General features: G+C 42.1%; 1 protein-coding gene across 4 annotated transcripts in view; it reads right to left on the bottom strand.

Annotated features, from left to right (window-relative positions):
* Positions 1-17,967, bottom strand: part of CEP126 (centrosomal protein 126) — a 252,066-nt gene that overhangs the window by 38,364 nt on the left and 195,735 nt on the right. The window lies entirely within an intron of this gene.

The following is a 17,967-nucleotide window of genomic DNA, read 5'->3' as shown; positions in this document are numbered from 1 at the left end:
TCTCCGATTTGTTTTAAATTTACTACACTGTAGTTTCATCGCATGCCCCCTAGTCCTAGTATTTTTGGAAAGCGTGAACAGACGCTTCACATCCACCTGTTCCACTCCACTCATTATTTTATATACCTCTATCATGTCTCCCCTCAGCCGTCTCTTCTCCAAGCTGAAAAGCCCTAGCCTCCTTAGTCTTTCTTCATAGGGAAGTCGTCTCATCCCCGCTATCATTTTAGTCGCCCTTCGCTGCACCTTTTCCAATTCCACTATATCTTTCTTGAGATGCGGCGACCAGAATTGAACACAATACTCAAGGTGTGGTCGCACCATGGAGCGATATAATGGCATTATAACATCCTCACACCTGTTTTCCATACCTTTCCTAATAATGCCCAACATTCTATTTGCTTTCCGAGCCGCAGCAGCACACTGAGCAGAAGGTTTCAGCGTATTATCGACGACGACACCCAGATCCCTTTCTTGGTCCGTAACTCCTAACGTGGAACCTTGCATGACGTAGCTATAATTTGGGTTCTTTTTTCCCACATGCATCACCTTGCATGTGCTCACATTAAACGTCATCTGCCATTTAGCCGCCCTGTCTCCCAGTCTCGTAAGGTCCTTCTATAATTGTTCACAATCCTGTCGCGAGTTAACGACTTTGAATAACTTTGTGTGTTCTGAATATTTAAAATTCTCTTTTAGGAATCTTTGGAACATGTCCCTTGTTGAAGTAAATCTTGAATAAGGAAAATTTAATATTTGTAGAATTAAGTTTCTCATTGCATTCTCTATATTTTCTATCTTACGATGTAATAACAGTCTATCTCCAGCAACCTGGGCTTGATTCTCTTGAAGTTTAAGCACTTCAGTTTCCAACGTATTTTGTTTAGTGGAAATAGTTTCAATTATATTCTTAGTCTCTCTTGTTTGCACAGAATTATTCAAGGAAACTGAGACAAAAGAAGAACAAACTTTGTGCAGGGTTTCGATGGCAGTCCAAATAGTTTCCAGCAATATTTCTTGTGATCTTATCAATGGTTGAATCGCTGATGCACATAAATCAATTTCATGTTGAGTATAAGTTGTGGAAACAGGCTCCCCCATTGCCTCCTTTGACGCCATAAGCGAAATATGCTGTATCCCCTCCACCGGCCGTTGGTGCATGCCTTCAGATGGTAAATCACTCAACAATGCCAGAGAAGAAGCTCGCCTCCCCTTCAAGATTTCGTCTGAATATACTCTCAATACTGCTGCTTGGACTGGTTGTGGAAGTGGAGGGGTAGCTGGTCCCACCGGACTAAGCGAAGATTCGATTCCTAATCCCCGGAAGCAGAGACACCTGCATTCGGGGTAGAGACCGTAAAGGCTGTAATGGAGGTTTGACGAACGAGTGGGGATTCAAGCTTCGGGAGGGGGAAGGGTCCATTCAGCTTCCCCTTCCTCTTCAGTATGCTAAATATTAAGTAGGTAATATTTGGGGGGGGTGTCAAGATGGCGCCGTGAGCGGAGGTGTTGGAAGCGAGCTCCTGCCTACTACTTGCTGAACTTTGAATTATTTACCTGCTTTTTTCAAATGCCGCACACCAAACGTAAGGGGACGACCCGTGGGACTTCCCTTCACCCCACGACGTCCACACCGGCAAGCGGAGGTTTGGAACGCTTCTTCCCCGCATTGTCCCGAAGAAGCGGAGCGGAGTCCTTAGCGGGAGGGACCGGTGAAGCGATCCCCCCGCAGGAAATAGAAGTTTCTCTCTCCCCGCCTTTCTCTACGACGTCTCCTTGCCCTGCAACTGCCTTGAGCGGGACGGGGTTTCTATCGGAACCCGGAAAGGGTTATTCCAAGGAGCCCAGAGGGGAGTCTAGCTCTGTAGGGATATCTGCAGCTGCAGGAGAGACGGAGGTGAGTCTGGGCAAGATCTGGCTGAAGTTATTGGAAATAGAAAAAACCCTGAGACAATCTTCGGATGAGGTAAAGACTCTGAATTTGAATGTACAGGAAGTGAAAAACTCCCTAGATGTGGCAAAACAAGATTTTTCTTCTAAGATTGAGGCCTTAGAGAGAGAGACAAAGCAAACTGATGATTTTAAAATGGCTATGGTAAAAGATAATATGGAAATCAGAAGAAAGCTGGAACAAGTAGAGAACTTTAATAGGAGATTAAATCTCCGAATATTGAATTTTCCTAGAATATTGGGAGAATCTCCAAAAGATATGTTCCAGAGATATCTAAAAGAAAATCTCAATTTTCCCCAAGAAGTATTTCCTCCTTTGAATAAGATCTATTACATACCAAGTACGATGAAAAAAGTTGGGACAGAGAACTCTATAGACTTACAAAACGTCACAGCCATTTTGGAGCAAACAATTGAAGAATCTCCTGAAAGGGGGACGTTGATAATTTCCTTTGTAATTTAACAGGATTTAAACGCAGTAATGCGTCTTTACTTCAAATCAACTAACCGTGTTTTTGCTGGCCAAAAGATCTGGCTTTATCCGGATGTGACTAAGTCTACACAAGAAAAACGTAAAAAGTTTCTCTCTATGAGGTCCAAAGTATTGGAATTGGGAGGTTCTTTCCTCCTGGCATATCCCTGTAAATGTGTCATCAGGTTAAATCAAATCAAATATATATATTATATGCCTGATCAGCTTCAGACTTTCCTAGACAATAAACAACGATAGAGTTGAGATATACATGGGACTAACGGAACCAAAATTTTTCATTTATATGTTATGATTGTATTATCTTCACTAATTCCTACCCCCCTCTATTGGGGTCTAAGGAAGCCGATATTTTGTCTTTATTAGGACAATTTGTTTAATTATTATTATTCCTGTATTAATTACTTTAAAGGCTGTATTACACTTTTGCAGTATGATAATTTCTGTAATAAGTATATAAAAATTAATAAAAATTATGAAATATAAGTAGGTAATATTTTTAAAGAATTATTAAATCCGTGGAAAAGCACTCCTTGCAGCCGACCTATATCGGTCGCCATCTTGGAACCTTCCAGTTTGCACCTTATTTATGTTTCTTGTATCCCACTGTTATCCAAAAACAAGTTTTGGTTCAAAGTGGCTTACAATTTACATTTCAGGTTAACTTACAAATAGCTTTTCATCATTATGACATGGATAGGACAGAGGTCATTAAGTATATATCTATAGAATGTTCGAAGGTAGTCCTGAAAGGTAAGAGTACATGTAGTTATCTGAAGAGGTTTGTTGAGGTAGACTTATAGAGGTAGGGTGTTGATGGAGGCAGTGCGATAGTTTATTTGATTATCTGACAAGTTTCAATGAGGTAGATTGGTAGAGGTGAGATGTCATTCGCTTATGTTGTTAGCTGTAGAATTTTTTGAAGAGGTAGGTTTTCATTTCTTTTCTGAACTGAAGATAGTGATGCTTCATATGGCTTTTGGTATTGAGTTCCACAATTTGGAACCCGGGTAGCTAAAACCTGCTGTGTAGATGGTTTTGTAGGCTATGTTTTTGTAGTTGGGTAGGAGAAGAAGTAGGTACCCTCTGGTTGCTGGGTTTGCATTTCTTGGTGATAGTTTAATCATGTCGATCATATATTCAGGAGCCATTCCAAACAGTATTTTGAAAATGATGCTACTCATTTTGAAGAGTACTCTTGCCTTGACTGGTAGCCAGTGTAATGTTTTAAGCAGTGGAGTTGCTCTTTCATATTTTGACTTCTTGAATATCAGTCTTGCTGCCGTATTTTGGATGATTTGTAGCGATTTTAGCACGCATTCCTTGTACCCTATGTATGCTGCATTGCTATAGTCTAGTTGTGATAGTATTGTCGATTGTACTATTATCCAGAATGATTGTCTTGGAAAGTAGTCTCTTATCCTTCTCAGTTTCCATAGTGTTTTGGAACATTTTGAAGTTACTGCTGGTATTTGATTATCCAGTGATAGATGTTTATTGAGGATAATTCCTAAGATTTTTAGTTGTGTTTCAATTTGGTATGTTTGTTGGTTTATTGGGAAATTTTGGTAAGATGTGGGGTTGTGCGGGCTGGATAGAACCAGGAATTTGTTTTTTTTTTTCCTCTGTTTAGTTTCAGTTTGAAAATTGTTGCCCAGTTTTCTATGAGATCCATGCCTTTTAAAAATTCTTTCCATTATTTCTGTGATACTTTTGTGGAATAGTAAGCAGATGGTGATGTCGTCTGCATATATAAATGGACTATGGCTGGTGTAACCGCTTGTGCATACAGTTAGGCATAGTGATACTGGGTTACACTATTTTTCTATAATCACACCTGGGTAGCCAGGTGCTTTAAAGAATAGGTTTCTACTGCACTCCCTGGGGGCGCATAAATGAAGACACCCAGATGTAGAATTGTCCACCCAATTTTGTCCCTAATCAGCTGTACACATAAACAGCAGTTCCAAAAAATGTGTGTGTTTATGTTCATAGTATGTGGCAGCTAATTTTCTAAATGTATGCATGTACAAAATTGTAAACAAACCCTGCATCTGGGCACACTATTGAAATTGTCTGCAAAGCATTGGCATAGCCAGAAGGCGATTTCTGGTTGGGCCCAGGAGTGAAATGGATGAACACATGCAATTCTTCCCTACCTTCCATTCCCTGCCTCAGCCTGCCCCACCTACTACCAAACATAATACCGTGGGGATCCTCACCAGCTAAATATTTTCTCTGCAGAATCTTGGGTATCTGAACCCTGGCTGCACATGCTTAGTTGTTGTGCATAAACTGAGAGTGTGCAAGAAATAACCTTGTGCGGGGGTTGGAGTTTGGCATTGGTGGCTGGAGGCATGGCTGCTAATTACCACAGTGTTCAGAAGAAGAATGTCTTCAGTTGGCAGAGCTTGGGTATCTCTGCCAGCTACAAAGCAGGGGTGTAGCTAGGTGAGGCCACGGGGGCATGGGCCCCCACAGATTAAGCCCTGGCCCCCTCTACTTTTGACCTCCCGCCGCTGACCCTCCCCTGCCACTTTCAATCTCTCCTCCCACCCCCGCCGCCTCCAGGTACCTTTGCTGGCGGGTGTCCCCAACCCCACCAGCCGGTCTTCTTCAGTGATGTTTCTGACTCCTGACGTCCTGCATGGGGCTACATACAGAACGTCAGGAGTGAGAAACAAATCATCAGAGAAGGCGCCGGAGTCAACCGGCGCTGAAAAAGACTTCGGCTGGCGGGGGTTGGGGACCCCCGCCAGCAAAGGTAGTGGTGGCGGCGGGGATCGGCGGTGGGAGGGTCAGCGGCTGGGGGAGGCAGGCTAAACTGTGCCCCTCCACCTCGGGCTCTGGACCCCCTCCCGCCGAGGTTTGGCTATGCCCTTGCTACAAAGATGATGTGCACTGCTGCTGGGTGGGCCTGAGTCCGAAGTAGGTGCTCCAATGTGTGCTTTCTCAAAAGAAAAGGGGAAGACTGTAGTTAAGTTTGTTTTACAATAATCTTTAGGTAGAAATAATTGCATGAGTTATGAAGTGAATTTCTATACAAGACATCAAGGGAGGAAATTATCAATGTGGGATACATTAAGATGTGTTATTTTATTGTTAACCCCACTCATTAGTAACTTGGTCTTATTGCTTAAATAGGACTTGTGCTAAAATAGCACCAGTTAGTGGTAAAATTTTCTTTTTCTTTGAACAGATATGGGGGGGGGGGGTACAGGGAGAAAGGATTATGTCTAATGAAGGCACAGTTGAACAAACAGTCTGTTCATTCAGTTTGAACTAAGAGAGTAAAAGAGAGTAAGAGACATCAAGGGAGGAAATTATCAATGTGGGATACATTAAGATGTGTTATTTTATTGTTAACCCCACTCATTAGTAACTTGGTCTTATTGCTTAAATAGGACTTGTGCTAAAATAGCACCAGTTAGTGGTAAAATTTTCTTTTTCTTTGAACAGATATGGGGGGGGGGAGGGTACAGGGAGAAAGGATTATGTCTAATGAAGGCACAGTTGAACAAACAGTCGGTTCATTCAGTTTGAACTAAGAGAGTAAAAAGTAACTAGACAAATATAAAGTTCACAGACAGGCACACATTGGTATCCCTACAGACCACATTTTATTTGTTTATAATTCAGAGAACTTGAACAGCTGTTGGTTTAAATTGTTATATGGCCAAAATTAGCTATCCAAAAAGCGGAGGGGGGAAGAATTTGGGGTATTTTGCGTGCAGTGCCACTTAGACATATAGGACTAGATTCAGTAAATGGTGGCCAAATTTGGGCAGTGAAAAAATGAGCACTATTCTATAAACAGTGCTCCGAGTTTGGTGCCATTTATAGCATAGCATAGCATGTAGTGCTGGGATCTGCACCCAACTTTTACACCTACTGAAACCTGGTGTAAATCCTCACACATAAATTAGGCATGGGTCCCCCAAATTCTATAATAGTGCACAGACCTTTAGTGAATGCCCCTGATCCCCCATGCCCCTCCCATGGTCACACAACCCTTTTCATTTATGCAATTTATAGAATAGTGCCTATCAAGATGCATGAGCAAATCCAAATTGTTGACAATGCCAATAATTGATTGTTAGCACCCAATAATTGGTGGTTTTTGACATATTACTTATTTAAATTGTGTGCGCAACTTGGGAGCATGCTCAGATTTGCATGTGCAATTTTAGGCGCCATTTATAGAAGCCTAGGGATAATTTAGTCATCTAAGTGGCAACATCTAGCCTCTAAACATCTAAATTAAACATTTAGGTGGTCCTAACAAATCACAGGTATAATTTGAAATGTTTTAATTTGGATATTCCAAGTTATATGTGTATATTCAAATTATATGTTGACTGTGCTGATGAATACTGATCTCTACATTTATAAAGCACCATAGGTTTATATAGTACTAGACTAGATGAGATAATTCAGCTCATGATTTACAAAGCCTCTAACTCAAGAAACCTTCCAATCAAGTTTTAAGCATAGAGAAATCATCGTGCCTTGCATAATTATTCAAATTTGTACATTTTTCACAGTCTGCTACGCAACATATCCTACACATGAAAGAACAATTTTCACACTCTAGATAAGACTAATCATACAGTCTTGATCACTTAAATCTTCAGAGCCCTTGCCTTCATACTTGATGGAAGCCCCCTCTACAGCAATAACAGACATGAGTCTTCTAGGATAAGTCTGTAACAATTTTGCACAGCAGTATTATTTTGCAGTTTTTGCCCATTAGCAGAATAGCTGAATCTCTTTCAAGCAGGCTGAGGATCATTTGTGAACTTGCCACAGATTTTCTATTATCTTCAAATTAACAGAGTACTTTGATTTTGTTGAATTGTTTCCTTTGTTTCTTTGTATTTTAATTTATCTCTTTCAATATATTACTGAAGAAGGATTCAGACCTTACTGAAAAAAGTGGAAGAAAAATCCAGAAAGTCAACATTTACTCCGATTTTTGCTGTTCTTGACTGGGGATCATTTGTGGTCTGCAGTCTTTGTCTTGCCACAGATTTTCTATTGGATTTGAGTCTGGGCTTTGAATGGACCACTCAGGGGTATTCACATTTCTTCCTGCTGAACCACTCAATTTGCTTTGTCTTTAGGATCATTATCCTGTTGAAAGATAAATCTTTGTAGTCCCAGGGCTGTGGCAGACTGGATCAAGTTTTCTTTTAGAATCTGCCAGTACTCTATCTGTATTGGGTACCAGTCGAAAAAAAGATTACACAATTTGTTCAGATATGGACCCCATTTTTGGACTCTCTGACTCCTTGATTGCTTAGTGGTCTATTAAATGTTAACAAACTGGCTGACAGTGCTAATTTCCATGTGGACTTTGTACTATGTTGTCTTAGGCTATTTTACTTATAACTGAATACTTTGGCTGTTAGTAGGGGGAGGGTTAGAGAATGGATGGGATGGGGTAATGTTTCTGGGGGACTTATTTGTTATATATCTTCATTGATGTATGCTTTTGCATTATGAACCTGAATAAAGATGATTTAAAAAAAAAATCTGCCAGTACTTTGCACAATTCCTCTTTCCTTTGATCCTACTACTACTACTACTTATCATTTCTATAGCACTACTAGATGTATGCAGCGCTGTACCCTTGAACATGAAGAGACAATCCCTGCTCGACAGAGCTTACAATCTAATTAGGACAGACAAACAGGACAAACAAGAGATAAGGGAATATTAAAGTGAGGATGATAAAATAAGGGTTCTGAACAAGTGAATAAGGGTTAGGAATTAAAAGCAGCATCAAAAAGGTGGGCTTTTAGCTTAGATTTGAAGACGGCCAGAGATGGAGCTTGACATACCGGCTCAGGAATTCTATTCCAGGCATATGGTGCAGCAAGATAAAAGGAACGGAGTCTGGAGTTAGCAGTGGAGGAGAAGGGTGCAGATAAGAGAGATTTACCCAGTGAATGGAGTTCCCGGGGAGGGATGTAGGGTGAGATGAGAGTGGAGAGGTACTGAGGAGCTGCAGAGTGAATGCACTTATAGGTCAATAAGAGGAGTTTGAACTGTATGCTGTCCATGCTGCCCTAAAGCATTCCCACAACATAATGCTTCTACCACCATACTTTACTGTAGAACAAGTGTTAATGGGTGATATGCCATATTTGTTTCATGCTACAAATATTTCTTAGTAAAGAAAATAAAAAAATTACACTTTGGTCTCATCAGACTATAAAACCTTCTCCCACATGCATATGGTGTCTCATGTGTTTTTATGTAAATGCTGTATGGCATATCATATTCAATAGTGGCTTCCTTGTTTACACTCTCTTATATAGGCTATCTTTGTGGAGTAATCCTGAAATTCTTAGTCAAAAATTTTCCCAATCTCAATTAGAGACCTCAGTAGTTCTTTTTAAGTAATCTTAGGCTTCACAATGATCTTCCCCAGTGGTTTCCTAAATATAAGGATAACCTGATAGACAGTGTTTTGGTTGCCAAACTGTTTCCATTTTGCAATGATGGACCCAACAATGCTTAAAAGGATATTCAAACACACTAAACATTTCTTATAGTCTTTCTCCAATTTGCACCTTCGAATAATTTTATTCCAGATTTCATACAGAAGACCATGTTTGCAATATTTTGACCTTTGCTTCAAATTAATTCGAAACAGCAGAAACAACCTGATTATTCACTAGGAGTGGTTCAGTTATTCTGATTGGACACAGATCTAACTTATTGTGGGCTTTGTTGAGGCATTTTTTAGAAAAAAAGCTAATTTGGGTTTGTTATGATAATTGGTGCGAAGACTTATATAATCAAGACTTTTTGGTACCTTGTTCGTAATTACTTTTTGAGTACTTCTATCTTAATTATGCCCATGAATAGGGAGCAACCATACCATGCTATAATTTTTTTAGGAAGGACAGATCTGGCAGAAAATGTGGAGAAGTAGCACTACATGTGAAAAACAACATAAAAGCAGCTGAAATTCAGAGCAATTGGGGAAAGGAGAAAGCAATATGGATCGTCTTGGAGACAAAAAATGAAACCTCTGCTCACACAGTTGTCATCTACAGACCTCGACACAAATGGAAAATCTGGACTAAGATCTAGTTATAGATATCCAAAGGATGGGAATGAAAGGTCAGATGCTGTTGTTGGGAGATTTCAACCTGCCACCTGGAGTGTTCCATCAGCAGAATCAGAAAGAAGTAGAGAGATAGTGGATGCCTTTCAAAGTGCTCTCCTCAAGCAAATGGTAATAGAATCCACCAGAGAAGGGGCATTCTCATACTCACAAATGGGAAAAATTGTGTCTAATGTCCATGTGAGTAGTAATCATTACACTGTATGGTTTGATATAGGAGCTAAGGGGAGTATAAATGCACAAAACTCAAAGTTCTGTATTTCAAACATGCTGACTTTAGTAAAATAAGGGAGTGCCTAAATAAAGAGCTAGTAGGATGTCAGGATATAAGATATGAAAAGTCAGTTGTCTAAACTGAAAGAAGCTATAAAAATGTCAATAGATTAGGGATGTTCATTTAACGCGTTTTAACACGATTAAAGAGTTAAATTTTATTTAACTCGCGCTAATAATTTTACCGCGATTAATTGCATCATGCTGCTCTCCTACCACTGCTCCCCTCCCTCAACAGTGCTCCTGCAGCTTTTTCTCTCCTACCCGCCACTGTACACCAGCAGCCTTTTGTCTCCTGCTATCCCACTCCATCCGCCGCCACCCTCCGAACCTTCCTTGTACACACAGCGGCATTAAGCACACACTGCTCCACTCTTCTTTGTAACCGGAGCCCTCCCTCTCTAGCATCCCACCTTCTCTGATGAAACTTCCTGTTTCCTGCTGTAGGAGTTGGGCACTAGAGAGGGAGGGTTCCGGTTACAGAGAGGAGCGGAGCAGCATGTGGTTAATACCGCCAAGTGTACAAGGCAAGTTTGTAGGGCTACATGTGGTGGGGGTAGGGGGTGGGGTGAGATGCCAGAGAGCACGCTGGCAGCAGAGAAAAGGCTGTCGATGGGTGGAGACAGGAGAGAACAAGCTTCAGGAGAGGGTGGGAGGGGGATAGTGGTAGGAGAGAAAAATATATGCAGGAGGGAGGGTCTGAGAGAGTCATGGGGTGGTAGGAAAGAAAAGAAGCTGTCGGTGTGAGGGGGGTTAGGAGAGAATGTGGGGCAGCTGGAGAGAAAACGGTGCAGGAGCTCCCGGCAGTGGGGAGGGGAAATGAGATTGTGCCAGTGGAGAGGAGAGGAAGGGAAGGAATGAGATGAGATGCTGCCTACAGAGAGGAAGGGAGGGGAAGAGAAGAGAGATGGTGCCCATAGAGAGCAAGGGAAAGAGAGGAGATAGTGTCCACAGGGTGGGAGGAGAGATCGGAGGAGAGGGGAGGACAGACAGAAGGAGAAAGGAGATGGTGCCCATGATGAAGCAGAAGGGGAAAGAAGCAAGACAGATATAAGAAGTAAGAAAAATGGTAGAAAGTTGAATGTGAAAGATGTTATAGGGGAAGAAGTGGAGGAGAGACAAGCAATAGAGAGGAGAGATGAGGCCCTGAAAATAGAGTTCAGAGCACAGATAAAGGAACAGAACCAGAGATAGGGAATAAGATGATTAGTAAAATAAAATCACCAGACAATAAAGGTAAGAGGAATGATTTTATTTTCAGTTTAGTAATTGAAGTACAATATGTCAGCTTTGAGAATTAACATCTGCAGTCTATATTTTGCATTATACAGTTGAAAATGTGAGGGGGGACACAATTAGAAATTTTAATCGTGATTAATCATGTGATTAAAAATTTTAAACAGTGAAGAGCCCTACAACAGATCTTTATGTAAGGAAAGCAAACAAAAGCAAGAGGAAAAGGAAACCTACATGGTTCACCAAACAAGTTTCTGAAGGAATAAAGGCAAAACAGGTGGGATTTATGAAGTATAGAAAAATGCAGAAAGAACACAGAAAAGAATACCACACAAAACTCAAAGTAATGAAGAGAGAAATACAGCTGGCAAAAGTGCAGGTGGAATAAAAATGGATAGAGACATAAAAAGAGGTGACAAGACTTTTTTCAGGTATATTGGGGAAAGAAGAAAGGATAGAAATAGAATTGTGAGACTGCTGATATGTGGAGAATAATGAGGAAAAGGCAGACATACTAAACAAATACTTCTGTTTTGTGTTCACCTATGTTGGCTGACAAGGCGTATATGAGAGTGGAGTAGATAATCACTCCATTCATGGAAGAAAGTGTTTATGAACAACTGGAAAAACTGAAAGTATACAAATCCATGGAGCCTGATAAGATACACCTAAATATATTGAAGAAGCACAAAGAGGTTATAGTGGGCCCTCTTGTATAGATCTTTGGAGACAGGGGAGGTTTCATAGGATTGGAGAAGAGCGATTGTGGTCTCTCTCCACAAAAACAGTGCCAGAGAAAAAGTGGGAAACTACAGGCCACTTCAGTGGTAGGAAAAACAATGGAGACACTACTGAAGGGAAGGAAAGTAAAATTCCTAGAATCCATTGACTTCCAAGGAAAATTGTGTCAAATGAATCTGATTGATTTCTTTGACCAGGTGACCAGACAACTGGATCAAAGACACACACTAGATGTGGTTTATTTGGACTTCAGCAAAGCCTTTACACGGTTCTGCGTTAGAGACTTGTGAACAAATTGAACAAGCTGAAGTTAGGACCCAAAGTGGTGAATGGATTAGTAGTGAATGAAATTCATTCGGAGGAAAGAAAGGTGAGTAGTGGAGTGTTCCAAAGATCGGTATTGGAGCTGATTCTATTCAGTATATTTGTGAGTGACATTGTTGAAGGGGACAGACAAAGATCTCAATGTGTATACTCTGGAAGAAAGGCGGGAGAGGGGAGACACAGACATTTAAATACCTACATGGTATAAATACACAGGAGGCAAGTCTCAGTTGAAAGAAAGCTCTGGAACGAGGGGAAATAGGATGAAGGTGAAAGGGGATAGACTCAGAAGTAACCTGAGGAAATACTTCTTCAAGGAAAGGGCAATGAATTCATGGAATAGCCTCCTGGTGGAAGTAGTGAAGATGAAAACAGTATCTGAATTCAAGAGAGTTGAGACAAGTACATAGGATCTCTAAGGGAGTGATAGGGAGAGTAAATGGTATGGATGGGCAGACTGGATAGTCGATATGGTCTTTATCTGCCCACATTTTTCTATGTTAGACAAGAAACTTTGTCTTTTTGTGGATGACACAAAGATTTGCAACAGAGTTGACACCCTGGAGGAAGTGGAACCATGAGATTTGATCTAAAATCATTAAAACATTGTTTCCCAGACCTGGTCCTGGAGGCACCCCAGCCAGTCAGGTTTTCAGGATATCCATAATGAAAGACATAAAACAATTGTTGTAAAACATATAATAAAGTACAATGAACATAATAATTCAATTAAAATGACATACAATGGCGTTTTTTAAAAAATGGGGACAGTGTATCAGACTGTAGAAAAAATGGCATCTTGCACTCGGAGATAAGTATGAACATGAGGAAACGTGATGGAAGATTTAAAAAAATGGAAATAACATATGGATACAGTAATGAGGGTGTGTGTATTTTGTAATGTAGCAATAAAAATGTACTGTGCGTACAAAGGACTAGATGCATCAACAGAGGAGGAATGGACTAGTGGTTAGGGTGGTGGACTCTGATCCTGAGGAACTAAGTTCAATTCCCACTTCAGGCACAGCTCCTTGTGACTCTGGGCAAGTCACTTAACCCTCCATTGCCCCAGGTAAAAATAAGTACCTGTATATGTAAGCCACATTGAGCCTGCCATGAGTGGGAAAGCACGGGGTACAAAAATAATAAAAAATAAAACGTAAAACAACCGAAAAAGTAAAAGTCATTACCATTTTAGAAAAAACGAATGATGCACTAAAAAAAAAAGATGCACATGTTCGGCACGGTATTCAAACGTCGGATGCATTAAAGTATCGTTAATCTGGTGTAATCTCCGCCAGCGGTATAGGAAACACATGCGCATAATCACCAAACCTATGACTTGCCCGAAGACGCTGCGCCGCTCACCCCCATTTCTCATCAATCAGCTGATATTGGAGAGTGCAGTTGAAAGCGTGCATCACAAAAATAGCCTTCCATTTTGGCCATTATTCACACCCAAATAATAAAAACGTCTTTTTTGGCCGTGCTTCACGGTCAGCTAAGAGATCTGGAAGTCTCTGAGCCAATCAAAGGAAGTTTTTATTATTTGGCCGAAATGGAAGGCTATTTTTGTGATGCAAGCTTTCAACTGCACTCTCCGATATCAGCTGATTGAAAACCCTGGCCAAAATGGAAGGCTATTTTTCTGATGGACAATTTCAACTGCACTCTCCGATATCAGCTGATTGAAAACCCGGCCAAAATGGAAGGCTATTTTTGTGATGCACGCTTTCAACTGCACTCTCCGATATCAGCTGATTGAAAACCCCAAATGGAAGGCTATTTTTCTGATGGACGCTTTCAACTGCACTCTCCAATATCAGCTGGTTGAAAAACGGGGAGGTGAGTGGCACGGCATCTTTGGGCAGTGTATATGACATACGTTTTTGACAATTTTTTGATCTAGCGCAGCCCCAACGAGAGGTACAACCTCTCGTTAAATTTTCCGGCGATTTCCACCGTTAAGGCAATCGGAAAAGGTTAGTGCATCTTATTACAATAGGGTTTCTGCACAATTTGCTCATCTGCATTCTGTTTTCGTTAGCTGCTACCGCCGCTGGAAAATGGCCTTTAGTGCATGCCACAGTTTAAAACTTGTTCGTTAAAGGGTCGTTAAAGACTCGTTTAGTTTAGTGCATCTGGCCCAAAGTTGGAAAAAAAATCCAACAAGCTAATAAGCGTCCATATGGAGATTCATTAATTAAAGAAGGAAAATAACTTTCAACAATACCGTACATGTCCAAAAGGTAAGTATAAGACAAAATGCAACCTTATCAATTAATCTCAGTTTATAATGAAGTGGTATATGTGGCGATATCGGACCTAACTTTATCAACTGTATGTATGAAGAATGTGTGAATGCTCAAACCTATTATCAACTGTGTGTGTGGGGAATGCGTGGATAAATCAGAACTAACTCTATGAACAGTGTGTGTCAGAGACAAATAGAGAAAAGACTGATCTCTGTAATATGTTGTCAAACAAAATGCCACTGAGAAATAAAGAGGTGTGGAACACTTTGCTAGAGGATGTGGTAAAAGCAGTTTCATATCTAGAAGGACTACATTTCAATTAAAATCTTTAATTGTGATTAATCGCACAAAGTTATTTTATTTATTCACCACTTCAGCTGCTTGTGACTCTGGGTAAGTCACTTAATCCTCCATTGGCCCAGGTACAAAATAAGTACCTGTACATAATATGTAAACCACTTTGATTGTAATCACAGAAAGGCGGTATATCAAATCCTATCCTCTTTCTATTCCCTTTCATTCCCTAAAGAACTGATAATCTCCCTCCCACCCCTATATGCAGCATACCTTTTTCTTCCTTCCCTGGGGTCCATTATCTCTTTCTCTCTTCCCTCCCTCCCCTCCCTCCCCATGAGCAGCAACACAAAATTGGTGGTGAGCAGCACCAAGCTCTTCTTGTGATCGCTGGAGCTCACTGCCTCAGCCATAACTTCCTTCAGAGACCCCTCCAGGTCTGCTCGTGGGTCTGCAGCTCACGCCCCTCCCTCATCCAGGGTTCAGCATTGCCCCTCCCCCCCCCCCCGCAGTCCTCTCCACTGGTCTACTTTAAATGTGGTCTTCTGTTGGTCCCCGGAAGTGGTAGCATTGCATGTATGATGTCTGTGGCCTGCTCTGAAGCTTTCCCTCTATTCCATTCTGCCTCCTGTTTCTGCCTGAGTAGGATGGGTCAGAGGGAAAGCTTTGGAGCAGGCCACAGACAATATACATGAGGAGGAGATAGGAGACACTGCAATGTGCTTAATTTTTTAAAATCGCGATTCAAGATTAATGCATTAATCGCAGAGTTAAATGAGATTAAAATGCAGCCCTAATATCTAGGTTTAAAAATTTTTTGGGATACGCTCCTGCAGTTAAAGTCCATACACATTTTATTGAGGTAGACCTTGAAAATGCCACTGCTTATCCCTGGGGTTCAGTAACATTGAAATATTGGTATTGTGGCAGGTCACTGTGACCTGGCTTGGCCACTGTTGGAAGCAGGATGCTGGTGAAGATGGACCTTGGTCTGATCAGTATGGCAATACTAATGTTATGGACACTGCTCTTTCTGTTGTTACTTCAGCTAGAAGATGTGAATGCCAAGCCTTGGTCACCTCTGAATTTTATCACAAGAAAGTATAGTCAACCTAGTTTATTATCAAAGGTAATGAGAAAACAGTGCTTCCTATGTTTTCCCATAAATCTCATAAGAATACATGAGAGAAGTCCCTTCATAATCTCAAAAGTGTTGATATTCCAGTAGCCAACAAACTAACAAACTGACTAGCATCTTGTATTCTATTATTCCTCTAACCCAGCATTTTTCAACTGGTATGCTGTGGCTGTTCTCTAGGTGTGCCGCGGGGATCCTGAGGTAGTCCCCTCCACCAAATCAACATGTATTCGGCTTCCCTCACATGCTGAGTATCTCTCTCCACACACATTTGGGGGCCAGTTTGAGAATGAGGGAGAGGTGCTGGACTGGGGCTGGGTGAATGAGAATATGAGGGAGACAGTGGCGTAGGAAGGGGGGACGGTGGGGCGGTCCGCCCCAGGTGCACGCCGCTGGGGGGTGTCGTCTCCATTGGTTCCTTGCTCCCTCTGCCCCGGAACAGGTTACTTCCTGTTCCGGGGCAGAGAGAGCAAGGAACCAATGAAGCCGACACAGCTCCCAGCAACGTGGACTCGGGGGCAGATCGGCCCTCCCGCCCGCCCCTCGCTTCCAAAGTAAGTAACAATGTGCTCCGGGGGGGGGGGGGGGGGGGGAAGGGTGCGTGCCAAGGGGGGTGCGCGCCGAGGGGGGGCGCCGTGCTGCACCTGGGGTAGGGGTGTGCAGCGGCAACCCGCCCCGGGTGTCATCCGCCCTCGCTACGGCACTGGAGGGAGAGGTGATGGACTGGGGCTGGGGGTTTGAGAATAAGGGAGAGGTAATGAACTGAGGCTAAGGGAGTGTGAGAATGAGGGAGAGCAGTGCTGCATCAGGGGGCAAGGAGGGAGAGCAGTGCTGCATTAGGGGTGTGAGAGAGAGGCGCTGTATCAGGGAGGCAAGGAGGGAGAGAGGTGCTACGTCGGGGAAGCAATGAGGGAGGTGCTGCATTGGGGGGCAAGGAGGGAGAGGTGTGCTGCATCGGGGGGGGGGGGGGCAAGAAGTGCTGCATCAAGATGTCAAGGAGGGAGAGAGGTGCTGGACAAGGAGGGCAGTTAGAGAACAGAGAGATCCAATGAAGTAGGTGAGGAAGAGAGGGGGCATAGAGAGGGAAAGAGGTGCTGAACTTGGTGGGGGGGGGGGGGGGGGGGGGAAGAGGTGTTAGGACCTGTGAGGAAAGAAGGAGGAGGGACAATATCACTGAGAAAAATGAGTGAAATGTTGCACATATAGGGAAGGGAAGAGGGGAGCCATGCTACACACAAAGGGAAGGGAAGAGGAGATTCATACTATACATAAAGGGAAGGGAAGAGGGGAGACATGGAAGGGACAAAGGGAGACATGCCATATATGAAGTGAAGAGAAGAGGGGAGACATGCCACACATGAAGGGAAGAGGGGACACAGACTGCACATGAAGGGAAGAGAGAGAGAGAAAACAAGATAGATTTGAGAGGGAGGCAGAGAAATTGAAGAAAGCTGCACATGAAAGGTCAGTACCAAACAGACATAGGGTAGGAGGTGTGAAAACAAATAGCAAATGGAAAGGAGACCCTGGAAACAGTTAAGAGTACACCAAGAGGGAAGCAGAACAAAAGAATGGAACAAGATGATTGAAATAATAAAATCACCAGACTACAAAGGTAGGAAAAATGATTTTATTTTCAGTTTAGTGATTGAATTATGTCAGCACTGAGAATTTACATCTGTTGGCTTTATTTTGCACTGTACAGGAGAACATGCATTTCTTTCTATTTCTCTGGTGTTGCCCATGCAGATTCCAATATCTCTGCTTTCAGTTTTTGTCTGCATGTTTTTTATGGTTCCCTATTTTGTATCAGGTGAGAGTGATGTTCTACATTTGCAACTGAGGTGAAGGATTCTGCTGGCATGTGGTGTCTGTTTAGGAATCTGTAACAGTCCATCTCTTTCCAGTTTCCCAGTACCAGGTATACTGGTGCTCTAATGTATTTCAGTAGCATAATTAAATGAAATAACTACTTCTGAAGGTTACACATATTGGTGTGGATGGAGGAGATTACTTGCGAGGATGGAATGGATCATAGCTGGGATGAGTGGATATGAGTAAGATTCCAGTGGTGTGCCTAGACAATTTTTTGTGCCTTGTGTGCTGGGAGATGAAAGAGGATGAAAAT

The sequence above is a fragment of the Microcaecilia unicolor genome, chromosome 4 (genome assembly GCF_901765095.1).
Source record: "Microcaecilia unicolor chromosome 4, aMicUni1.1, whole genome shotgun sequence".
Taxonomy (NCBI): domain Eukaryota; kingdom Metazoa; phylum Chordata; class Amphibia; order Gymnophiona; family Siphonopidae; genus Microcaecilia; species Microcaecilia unicolor.
This window is presented reverse-complemented; position numbering and strand designations above follow the sequence as displayed.